This window comes from Puntigrus tetrazona, chromosome 24 (genome assembly GCF_018831695.1).
Source record: "Puntigrus tetrazona isolate hp1 chromosome 24, ASM1883169v1, whole genome shotgun sequence".
Classification (NCBI taxonomy): domain Eukaryota; kingdom Metazoa; phylum Chordata; class Actinopteri; order Cypriniformes; family Cyprinidae; genus Puntigrus; species Puntigrus tetrazona.
This window is the reverse complement of record NC_056722.1, coordinates 15,959,340-15,971,320: the sequence shown is the minus strand read 5'-3', so window position 1 is coordinate 15,971,320 and position 11,981 is coordinate 15,959,340. Positions and strand designations below refer to the sequence as shown.

The 11,981-nt window shown below is 38.4% G+C and overlaps 1 protein-coding gene and 1 pseudogene across 3 annotated transcripts in view; both read left to right on the top strand.

The window, feature by feature from the left end:
• The first annotated feature begins 239 nt into the window (after positions 1–239).
• The window catches only part of LOC122330217, a 28,051-nt pseudogene continuing 16,309 nt past the window's right edge, over positions 240–11,981 (top strand).
• Positions 8,713–11,981, top strand: part of tmem108 (transmembrane protein 108) — a 47,890-nt gene continuing 44,621 nt past the window's right edge. The window contains exons 1-2 of one of the 3 annotated variants that reach the window (XM_043226650.1): positions 8,742–8,788; positions 10,437–10,515. The gene's annotated coding sequence lies outside the window, so the exon portion shown is untranslated. Of the gene's footprint in view, positions 8,789–10,341; positions 10,516–11,981 lie in introns of those variants that run through there. The other 2 variants (XM_043226647.1, XM_043226648.1) reach the window with 2 other exon arrangements.

Sequence of the window (11,981 nt, the reverse complement as noted above, 5' to 3'; positions counted from 1 at the left end):
CTCTTGCAGGTGGAGCAAATGGCAGTCTCCTGTGGGGTGTGTGTGTGTAAGCAAGAAATTGGGCAAGAAGCAAAGTGAACTCACGCAAATGCCAGCTCTCACTAGCAGAATTCAGGTATATACCAAATTTAAACCTCTCATTTTGAGTGAGCCTGGTCTAAAAGTAATAATGCCATTTGAGATACAAATTTGGTTTAGCTAAAGGTGGAGTTTAATGCATTTCTCTCTTATAGGTGGTCATGGAGGATTTGTCACCTACTACATCTACCAGGGTAAAGTAGGAGAGCACAGGCACATAAAGCTGTCAAAGTAGAGAAGATTTACATATGTCACAACACTGGCTACAGGCTGTATGCAAAATACCTCTAAATACATGTCTCTGCAGCAAACAGGGTCTCTAAAGTTAATTCTGAATTTATATGAGTAGACGTATTTAAATATCAGTGCTTTAATTTTTGTATGATCTCTGATGCAGTTATTCAGGATTCTTTTAATTAATGAGAAAAGTATATACAGTATTCATTTGAAAGATATATCTATTATAATATAAAATGTTTTTTACTTTATTTTACTATTACTTTTAGCTAGTTTTCATTACTCCTTTCAGACACCAAATTGAAAATAGCTCAAAGGAATGCAATTTCATATATTACAAATAGGCTTTTTATTTTTTTATGCAGCTTGAAAAAAGCTTTGTCACGCAGGCATACATAATAAGTCATATGATCATTCTCTTCAATGTACCATAACCTTCAAGAAGCACTTCATATGTGGTCGCCTTCTAGTACATAAGAGAGCATTCTTGCCATTAACGCTAGGACAAGTTAAACTGCACAAGTTCTTGGGTGTTACGTGCTGCAACACTGCTACCAAAGCTAATCACAGGCACTCTGCACATTTTCAGAAGTGACTCTTATAGTGAATTTAATGGCTGGTGTAGTGGCTTTTTGCTAGTATATACTTACTCAAAATCTGTGTCCATGGCTTATCGCAAAGACAAGAAAGTTTTGGTCACATCGGTTAGTGCATTTTCTGTAACTTCACAGTAATTTTACTAAATATTGCTCAGGGTTTTACAACATATGTAATGGAAATGCAGGTACTTTTAATAGTTAGGATTATATTTATTGCTTTGAACATGCAACAAAAAGATGTGAACTGCTTATTATTACATATGTGGTACCATTTCAAAGCCATACTGAAAAATTTGTTTTCAGGTGTGCAGATGAGCAGAAGCATGTGTCCGAAGCACACTCTACCCTCTTTACATTCAATCCCAAAATGAGCCTCACCATGAGTCAGATGGCAGATAGCACTCAGAGGTCACTCCTCATCCACCCCGCGCACTCACAGACTCAGGGCTTTTACAGAGAATGAGGAGACCAGGGTGAGTGATTTTATGCCTGGCACTGCCTAACCCATACTCTCTTTAGTCCAATCGTAGAAAGCTTTTTTATATGCTGTAATCTTATTTTATTAATTTTTTTTAAAGTTTAGTCCTGTTGACAGCATCACAGACTCCTCTCAATCCTCAGCGTGGTCAGTGGGAGAGCCTGAGAAAGACTCAGACTGCCAGCACTGAAAGAAGTAAAAAGTCTATGTTGAAAAAATGTCTATGTTGATCCAAATCTCTGACTGACTCCAGCTCACAATTCAGTGCTCGCTTTTCTCTTCATTCTTTTTCTTATCTGCTCCTCCTCCTCAGATCTCTACAGAAACACTTGAGATGAGAGAGAGCCTTCAAAGGCAAATCTCCCAAGAGATCATGTCTGCTACTAAACTGACCTCAACGGCCGCCCTAGCCTCTCATGCTGGGCCAGAACAGGCTCAGGGGGACTCAGGACTCTCGGCCACACACCGGACAGCCTGGGCTTACTGTAAAGACGTGAGTCAAAGACTTTAGAGGCTCCTACATGGTATAAAACAAGACTTACAGTAGAGTGCTTCCTCTGATCCAATCACTCTTAAAGCTTGTAAAGGCCTGGAGAGAATACATGAAGTGTTCTCTGCCTGAGCCTGCTGGTTATCATCACATTTTTTCTCATCGTGGAAAGATGATTTTAAGATTGCATTATAAAAGACTGTGTGCTTTGGCAGAATGTCTCGTCGTGGCAGCTGTAGACCTGAATACAGAGCCTCTCAGAGTGAGCAGATCGCGTGGGACTCATCCCACCGGCACGAGAGGAGAGAGCTAAGCTGGCTGATAACATGCAGTGGCCTGGCAGCCCCTCTCTCAGCACTCAGAAACCTCACCATCATCCCACCGCCCTCTCTGACCACACAGCCAGGACGGTGACTGGGACTCCGAACTTGTAGAAATGGGTAAAAAGAAAATTCCTTACATTTTTAAAAAAAAAAATGTCACACTTTTGTAATGCTTCTATTTACATTTTTCTTAACGCCATGCTTACCAAGGCCTGTACTTATTTGATTAAAATAATATACTTTTAGCCATTTAAAACTTTTTTAATCTTAAATAGTTTCAAATGAAATTTATGAATTGTAAGGTTAAGGCAGATTTATTTATTTTTTCCTCCTTCAACAACTGACAAATAAAATTAGCAGAACTATGTTTTTTTTTATTAATAAACATTAAAAATAGTTTAAAAAAATGTAAAAATAGTTTTTAGATGCAATAACAATATGAACCTTACAATGCGATACAGCATTATTGTGATATAAAGACCATGATGCACAGTTAATTGCAGTATTTTAAAAAGAAAAGAGGCAAGTGAAAATTTGAATTCTGTACATTTTAAAGTTAAATTATTCTATCAATACACTGTCAGAGTTCATATTTAAGACTTTATAAAACTATGTCAGATATAGTCAGTTGACTTACCTGCACTTTAAAGGGCCTCTTTATTTAATATACTGTTTGTGTAAAATGACATTGACAATACAACAATCTATATTAACTATTATTATTATTATTATTATTATTATACTAACAACAACAATAATGGCAGTTGGCTATATATTGTAAATAAATTCCATTTAAAATAAAATGAAAATGAATGTTTCAGAAGTTATCCATTTTTTTCTTTACAGTAGGGAAATTCATAATACTAATTTCTACGCTTGAAAGAGACATTTTTAATTCTGACTGCAGTAAACGCTACTAGCTGTCAGCACTTTTAAGATTTTATTTTGATAAAATAACCTTCTGGAAAGAAGTAAAATGGCATTAAAATTTTCTGATTCAACGCTCTGACCATTTTTCAGCTGCTTTTGAAGTCATTGATGCACAGCTGAAGCCAAAGGTGAACGATCTCCAGCTGACAAGAACCCCGAAGCACCTGCTTTTTGCTTTCCCCCACCTCCCTTCCACAGTATATATGTACCTCTCTCGCTTAAAGGTCTGACTTACTTTTGGATGGATTCTTTGTGATTTATGATATTTTTCCTATATAAATATGCTTATGTGTTTTTATTCAGTTTAATAACATACGCTTGATTTTCCAATCTGACTGGAAATGCAGCTTTCCAAAAGTGCTTTTATTTCTTACCAGGAGTAGCATGTTTTAAACAGGCTGTCAGCAAGTGACTGGCAGCAAATGGCTACCTTTATGCAGGAGTCATTAAACCATTCATTCAGCTAATTTGTTAAAAATGCTAATTTATTCATGAATGAAACCATTGTAATTGAAACAACATTGTGCTGCAATTAATTCAAGGGAGAGCCATTTTCCCGGACGATCCTGGTCAGGATTTCTATATTGCCTAAAATATTTGTAGGCTTTGCTTTTGTTAGCATGCAGACTGGACACCGGTTCCTTATGTTTTCAAAGCAAGGTACTTTTAAATCACAAAGCAATACAGAAATCCCTGCAATGGACATGTTCGGGGGAAAATGATACGCATGGTCACCCTGTAAATTTATTGGAACATTGCATCAACAGTAGTTAAAAGTAAATTTCTTCTAAAATATTATGAAACAGATTGAAGAAAAGAAGATAGTCAAGGATCCTCCACGCATTCTTGCTGTCTTCATTGAACCCACAAGAACTGCATTTCGACTACAGTCACCTCATAGAGGAGCTAGGTTAGTAAACAAGGCAACCTAGTGCCTCCCATCTTCTACTTTTTAAGCATAATGGAATAGAACAAAATGCAGGGGCCCTAAGACAAAAGTTAGCTTTTTGTGGTAGGAAACCTAATGAAACTTGCACAAAACAGCACCATGGTCAAAGATAACAAAATCTTTCCATAAAAGCTCTCATTAAAAAAATGTGTGTAATATATGGCTATGTATGTTACATAATTGCTGGTCCCACATTTATAAGGCTCAGTAAAAATGTTTTTTTTCAAGAAATTAATACTTTTGAGCTAGGATGCATTGAAATGATCAAAATTGACTCAACAGGAAAAAAAGAAAAAAATATCAGTTTCTGCAATTTATTTATTAATATATGTATACATTGCTAATAATTCAACATTTTTTCCTAAATATATATATTAATAAGAAATGCAACAAATCAGCATATGATTTTAGAAACATCACAAGAATGAAGACTGAGGTAACGTGCTGAAAAAATAGCTGAGCAATGGCAAAAAAAAACCCCATTTGAAACCATGTTTTACTCTGTATTTTTAATATATTCAATTAAACGTATTCTGTAATTTATTGTTCTCTTATTTGATGCGCACATGTTTGTGTCCATGTGCAGGTGGCGTTGTATTAGAGAAGGTGAGTTTTGATCCCAGCTGCACTCAGCGTGATTGCTGGGTTATCCCTGAGGAACGAGAAGTATTTGGCCATTGCCATGGCAGCAGGCAAATGGATTCTTCACCGCTCCGTGTATCTGGAGGCCTGTTGTATGCTGAAGGACACTTCATAGAGCAAGTGCACTGCATTCGTGATCAGTGTGTCTTTCAATGATAAAAGACGACGTCGTTCATGTCCTGTGTGTGTATTAGGAGGAGCAATACGAGGTAGGGCAGCAGTTCTATTCCTGATGCTCTCCCATCCATCAATCCTCAGCAGAAGAGACTGGCACCTGGCAGCCCTGAGAGATGGAGGAGGAAATACTACAAGGGCGGCTCAAACAAAGAGGTTCACGATGTGTTTTTAGTTTAAATTGAGAATCATGCAAAGCGATAGCAGCATCTAACGCTGTTGACATGCAGGGTGCGCTCGGAGGCTGGACTGTGATGTTGAATATTGACCAGCCAGAGAGGGCTGGATTCAGACGGCTGCTGCAGTCTGGGGGAGCCAAGCGTCTGGAAGTTGTCTTTTTTTCCTTTTTACTTTTGATTCTACACTTCCACACATAAATAACAATTGTATTCTGTGGCCTTACAGACAGTGAGAGATTCCATTTTCCCTGACTTCATTTCTGTCTTGTATTAACCCTCTCTGTCCTTTATAGGTGCTGCCAGACCCTTCCCTTCTCTTTTAAAGAGACCACTCACCTGTTTGTGGATTTTGGTAAGTGTTAAAACCAGGTGATGTTGCAGAGTGGATGTCAGTGAAGCTGCAGTTCAGGGCTGATGTCTAAAACCGGAGTACATCGCTGATTACCTCAGTGCAGGTGAGAGATAACGATGACACCTGTCTAGGACAGCACGTTTTTGGGGATTTGTATTTATTTATTAATGTTTTTTACAGCTTCTGTTTTGTTGTTCTCAATGACTATAAAAAAACAAAGCGATTTTTATTATACAGTAAAAAATATAAAGAGTTGAATAAAAATAGCTGCTAGCAGTTATTAAACATATGCACAGCTCATTTACACATTAGGTAATCAAAGGCTGTGTCTTTGCATATTTGATTATTACGCACAGTAAGTTAGCAATTGAAGTGGATCAAAAAATTCATTAAAGTTCTATTAAACAAGTAGCGCTTGTCTTACTGCGTGCAGCAATAAAACACGTAATATTATTTCCCTCATTTTATTTAGATTTGGCAAATAAATTATGTCTTGACAAAATGTTTTTTCATGTGTGTTTCTATGATGTGCGTTCTATGCTGAGGCAACAAGTATGATTTAATAGATGTATAAATTAGCTTTTTTTTCAGGAGCCTCTTCCAATGGATGCTTACTATCTTCCTGGCGCAGCTACAAAATGATCTAGAAAAGCTCAAGATACATCACACAAACGAAAAGCCTCTGGGGAGAGATGTCCACATTGAAGAAGAGCCGGCGTGAGAGATGAAACGGCCAATTTCAAATGCTAATGTAATATGTATTTAAGCGATTTTATGCAATTATTACACTGTAGATAATATTTATCCTGTCAATAGAAAAATTCTCTATGTGACGAGACAGTCATGAATATTTCATTAAAAAAAATTAAGACGCTTAACAAAAAAAAAATGCATTTCGCCAACAAAGCTTGAAAATTAAAAATGAAAAAGTTTAGTCCTGTGTTGTGCTAGACATCTTTTGGCTCTGCTGTACTAGCACTTTCTGCCCTGCATGGAGGAGACTTTTCACATAATGCAAATGTAGGAAGATTTGCTGGTAATTTTATTGAATTACCATGTATTACTTATTGCACTTGCACATATAAACAAAGCCCCTCCCAATTGATGTATGAGTACTATATATGCGTAATTAGAAATAGACCTATAGGGAACGGTTCACCCAAAATGAAAAATCTGTCTACCTGTACATGCTATTTGACAAATTATACATTGACTATGATGTTCATAAAAAGTCTGCTGCATTGTAATATGGTCCTGCTTCATTTTAACCCCTTTAAAGTGGTTTGTAATTCAGTTTAGCACTTCTGTCTCGTGAATCCCTGAGTCCTCTGATTATCTGAGAGTGAAATGAACATTTACTGAGGTGCTGATGAACAGTTCCCTGTTTGACCTCGTGCACGTGCTCTCTTACGTAAAGACATCAGAATCATATGTGTCCACAGCAACTGTTCCGTTACTAATGGCAACAAGTGCACAGGCTTTTTGATGTGCCGCTGCCAGTCTGGTTTATGTCATAGAATCCAATTCATATTCTTATTGCTTGATCAAATATACACTGAATAGTCTTTTTCAATACTCTTTCCTATTGTTACAGTAGGAATAATGTAATTTTTAACCAACTTTTTTGCAGTGCCACGCCTTCCGTTCTGCGCTAATTACAAATTTTTAGCGCTTAAACTAACTCATCTACTGGTCCTTCAGCACACATTCACTTTTGGGCCAGCAACTGGATTTGCCTGAGAAGTCTGGTGGCCTATATGGGCATGTAATGATTTACCCTGTCGTGGCTAAGTTTCCTGCCACCAGCAGACTACCGAGACCGGGGGTTAAACCAAGCAGTCTCAAAGCCTCCGGATTACAAAGATGGATCCCCCATTTGTCCCAGAGGGAGGGAGGTGATAGGGAAGGGGGAAGGGAAAATGCCTGTTCTGAATGCCTGTTTCACTTACCCAACACAAATCTACTATCACCTCGCCAACGTCATTGGGTTTCTGCCTTTTTCTTTTTCATTGTTTCGCTTCTAAACGAGCGATTAAACGCAACAAATGAACAACTTTTTGCCTAAGCTATAATCGACATCAGTAACTGCTTTGTGCAGATAAGGCCTCTTGCTCCTTTACCTGTCTTCAAGACTGATATTGGGACTAGTACAACCTAATGAGAAAACGCCTCACCCTGCCAGGACCCCAATCTTGATAGCAATGCCGTGGTGCTGTGGAAATAATAGGAAGGGTAGCATGTTGTGAGTGGTAAGGACCAATGCAGGCCATGGAAAATTTCCATATTACTGTAATGTATGAATAGGGTTATGCCACAGCAATTGTATAGAAGTGAACAAAATGTCCTTTGTTCCTGTCTGAAATCGGGACAGTCTATTGTTGCTCAAGACAATGTTAAAAACTGCTGCTTTACTCATTCCATACAAAAAGGCAAATTGGTAATCAAATGCTACAGAATTTAGGGAATAAGGCTGTTGATGTTTTTTTTCTTCTTCTTTTCTATTAAATTTACTGGGGAGCATGATGTTATAGACCTACAATATAAAGTTGGACCTTATTTGTCAAAGTGTCTATTATATAACGCTTTCTATTTCCTGATCTAGGACGTTGTTTAGATATTCAGCTACAAAAAAAAGTAATTTAAGTAACGTAAAGCTGATAATCAGGGTAGCCTATTTGTCATATTGAACATCATGATAGCCTATTTTGTAATATTAATTGCATACAGCATCCTGTCAACGTATTTAATTTTGAATGTAAAAGTGTCCATTCCTTTTTCTTTAAACGTTTGTAAAAGTTTCGCTTTTTCTAGTTTCTATTCAATCCCCATTTCTGTTCCTCGACCTGCTTAAGTAGGCTCATAAGGCGGGGTCCTCAAGGCGAACCTGGGTCATCCTACTGCAGGATAATTCAACTTAATTCACGTTACACGTAATAACCCCTCTCGGCCCAGTTCTCAAAACGCTCGCCGGTTGTTGCAGCAACATGAGCTCATTATTATTCCGTGACCGTATACAGTCTACGAAACGGTCTTAAAAGAGCTGGGGTGACCGACGCGCGCCATCATTAGCGGTCTGATATCGCTCGACCTCCACCTGCTGCTTTCGGCGTTGGGATGACCGGTCGATGATCTAAACAGGCTGTCCTGCGTGTTTGGGGAGGTGGGCGGCGTTGGACTGGATTCAGAGATTTGCTGGATGGAGGCAGGGGGGGTTGAACTGACCGCCCGCTCATGTGACAGTCTGATAGCGTGCGGGAAGCATGTGCGCTTTGCGCGTTTCGCTTGGACTGGTGACGCGGCGGCTTTGATGAGCCGGTTCTGCTGGAAGGAGGAGGTTTCGGACTAGTCCCCATATAGGTAAACCTTAAACCTTCTTCTCCATGTTATTTACTGCTTGTTACTGTAGGTTACGTCTTGCGTACATTGTGACATCGATAATTACGCATCGGAATCGCAACTTACTCGTTTTTGGAGCGCCGATGATTCAAGTCTCTTACAGTCATTTGTGAATATGGCAGTATTTTTTCAATGATTTTTGTGCTTTCCCAGCCAGCATTGCATTGCCACGAAAGATGCTGTAATCGGAGTGTTCAGCGTCTTCATGCGTAACTGATGTTCTATAGAGTCATGGATAGGATGCGATTCGCGCGGAATCGATTCTGGTTCCCTAACAGTTCCACGATAAACGATTCTTTAGTAATTAAAAGAGAGAAATGTTTGAAGAACGCGTGATTCGTATTTTATTTTCTGCCCCAGCAGTCTCAAAGAATGGGACCTTTCAGATTTCATCATACAACGCTACCACAAATTAATTAGCGTTCTGTAGACATGTTAAAATGTTTACAGAGATCATAACGATGCTGTATTTAAGCAATTCTTTAAAAACATACCACGATAGCCTATGTTAATTAAACTTCCAAACAAAATGTGGTAGCATATAGGCTATTAATAATTTCCCTTGCTGAAAAAATAAAAATCACTGAACAACATTCTAATTTTTCCCTATTACAAATACCCTTATAAACTGTGCAAACCATCAACTTTTAACCTTTTTTTAAAGTGTTATCTGTTGTATTTCGGAAAATATTCCATTAAGATTTATTGGTTTCATCAAGCCAACAATATAAGGCGACCAATTACCACTAGAAACCAATATAAAAGCAATACAAGTCTAATCATATTTTTCTATATTTTTCAGCAGGGTTGTTAATTTTATGAACAAAACAAACCTACAACTAGGTTACTCTGTATGTTGTCATAGCATTTTTTGATTTACGTCCTACGAGCCCTAGCCTACATTTTAACACGGGAAGGGAAATAGCTTGAGGTTCAGTACTGGTTCGAATTCATACAGAAACTGCTCCGTTTGATTCATAAATGTCGTTAACTCATGGAAAGATCCTGCTCATAAGAGTCACTCGCTGAATCGTGACAACCGCACTACTCAAATTATAATTTAGTTATATAGCTTTAAAAAGAAATACACAAGATCTCGTTTGGAAATCGGACTACACTTGTCTGGTATGGTTTTGATTCACAAAAATAACCAACTCAAAAGAGTCGTTCGTGTGGGAATCGGACCGCACCAGTGGCGCTGTAGATTCAGTAGCGATGTTGTGCTGGAAGTGAAGGAGCAGTTCGGTTTTCTGTCTGAAACGACGCAAACTATACACAAAATGTCGTTAAAATCGGTCGGTTCCGTTATTGTGTAAACAGAAACGAACAAGAAGTAGTTATTGATTCCCAACCCTTGTCAACGGCTGACTAAACTAACATTTGAATTGCTTATCAGCCCAAATTCTCTCTCTCTCTCTCTCTCTCTCTCTCTCTCTCTCTCTCTCTCTCTCTCTCTCTCTCTCTCTCTCTCTCTCTCACACACACACACACACACACACACTCGAGATATCAGCCTTTATTTATTGTGAGCTGCCGCTGAAGGAGAGTTGGGGACGCTTAACGGTATTACCAGCCGTGAAAGATCACTGATCGTGTGTATCGTTGTCAGGATTCTCAGGATATAAGAACGATAAACATCATGTTATGCTACAGGCGTCTTTGATCGTTTTCCATCATATTATTATAAGGTAAGAGACATCAGAGCTTTTCTCATTCTTCCTCTAATATTTGCCTTGGTACTCACATGGCTGCACCTGCACACAGACTGTGATTTGGGCATCGGATAGGACAGGACAGAACAGAATGGTACATTTTGATTTAGTTTCACACCCTGAGCAGTCTTTTACATTTTTGCACAGTGCTAGACTAGAGATAAACTGACAGAAGACTTCACATTCCTGCAGATAAATAAACCCTCTATGAAACCAATGTATTGTTTGCTATAAATTAGACTAATGCCATGTCAGAATGAAGCAATGGCTTATGTCAGAAACAAAGTGATTGATTCTGCATCACTTATCAGCCATTTTGTTAGCAGCAATATTGGTTAGAAAAAAAAAGACATCTTTAATTCAGCGTCCTCTTCTTTTCAGTTTGGGGACATGCAAAAGTCCATTCTTGAATCTCGGGAATCTCAGTGGTTTAGGTACAGAGCTCACATTAAATATATTCATTTGATCATCACAACCATTTTAAATGAATCCTAAATTATTTGATTTCAAGCTAGTACATGTATCTTATCGATAGGCCTGCTAGTTGGTTTTTCTGGGAATCCAATCCATGACCTCGGCATTGACCATGTTCTACAGGAACGCCTGTTGAAAGGCTACGGAACAGAGTAAATGTTTCTTTTAAGCTGGCTCTCATTCATTAATATTCAGTCCTAAATAATGAGGCAACTCTCTTTAAAGCTTGAGGCCGTTAGAAGGGTTCTCTCCATAAAGATGCTCCATTTGTGAGCGTTGAACGTTCCTTTTTTTGTTTGTGTTAAGTGGACCCACAAAACCGTAAATGTTTAGAAGAGCAGGGTCATTAAAAGTTGGTCGCCAGAGAGCATTGTGAATGGAATGTTAGTCAAAGTCTTTAATAGAGCACCCCAACTATAGGCTTTGTTCTACAGGACAATTCCCCCACTGGTTCGTCCAATGGGAAGGGAGAGGGAGGCAGGAGCAGGGTCTCGGGTCAAGTGGCGAGACACTGACATATGTAGCTGACAAGTTGTCCAGAAAGGATCACCTGGGATGGGGCTGCTAAGCTGTGAGTGTCTTGTGAAAAGTGGAGGAGGACCTTTGATTCATTGGGGCAAAGGCAGCACCTTTTACCTTCCATTGGTTAACTTGCTGCAGGGCAGCATCCTTATCTGTGTTCGTTTTTCTAAACATGGCATTCTTTCAAAATTACCTAAGTGTCTGAAACAAAAAAAAGAGTTTAGTTTGCATGGGATGTTGTTGTTTGCAGACAAAGGTAAAAAGTCTCTCTCTCTTTCTGTTTTTGTGTTAATAAAAACACATTACAAACACAGTAACAATAGAAAAATAGAACAATGGATTTTAAAAAATTGGGAAAAATGTATATAAAAATTTAGTTTTTGCATATAAACTTTTGGAAAAAAAAGTTGCTTTTTTGGAAAGAAAAAAAATTTAATTCAGCAAGA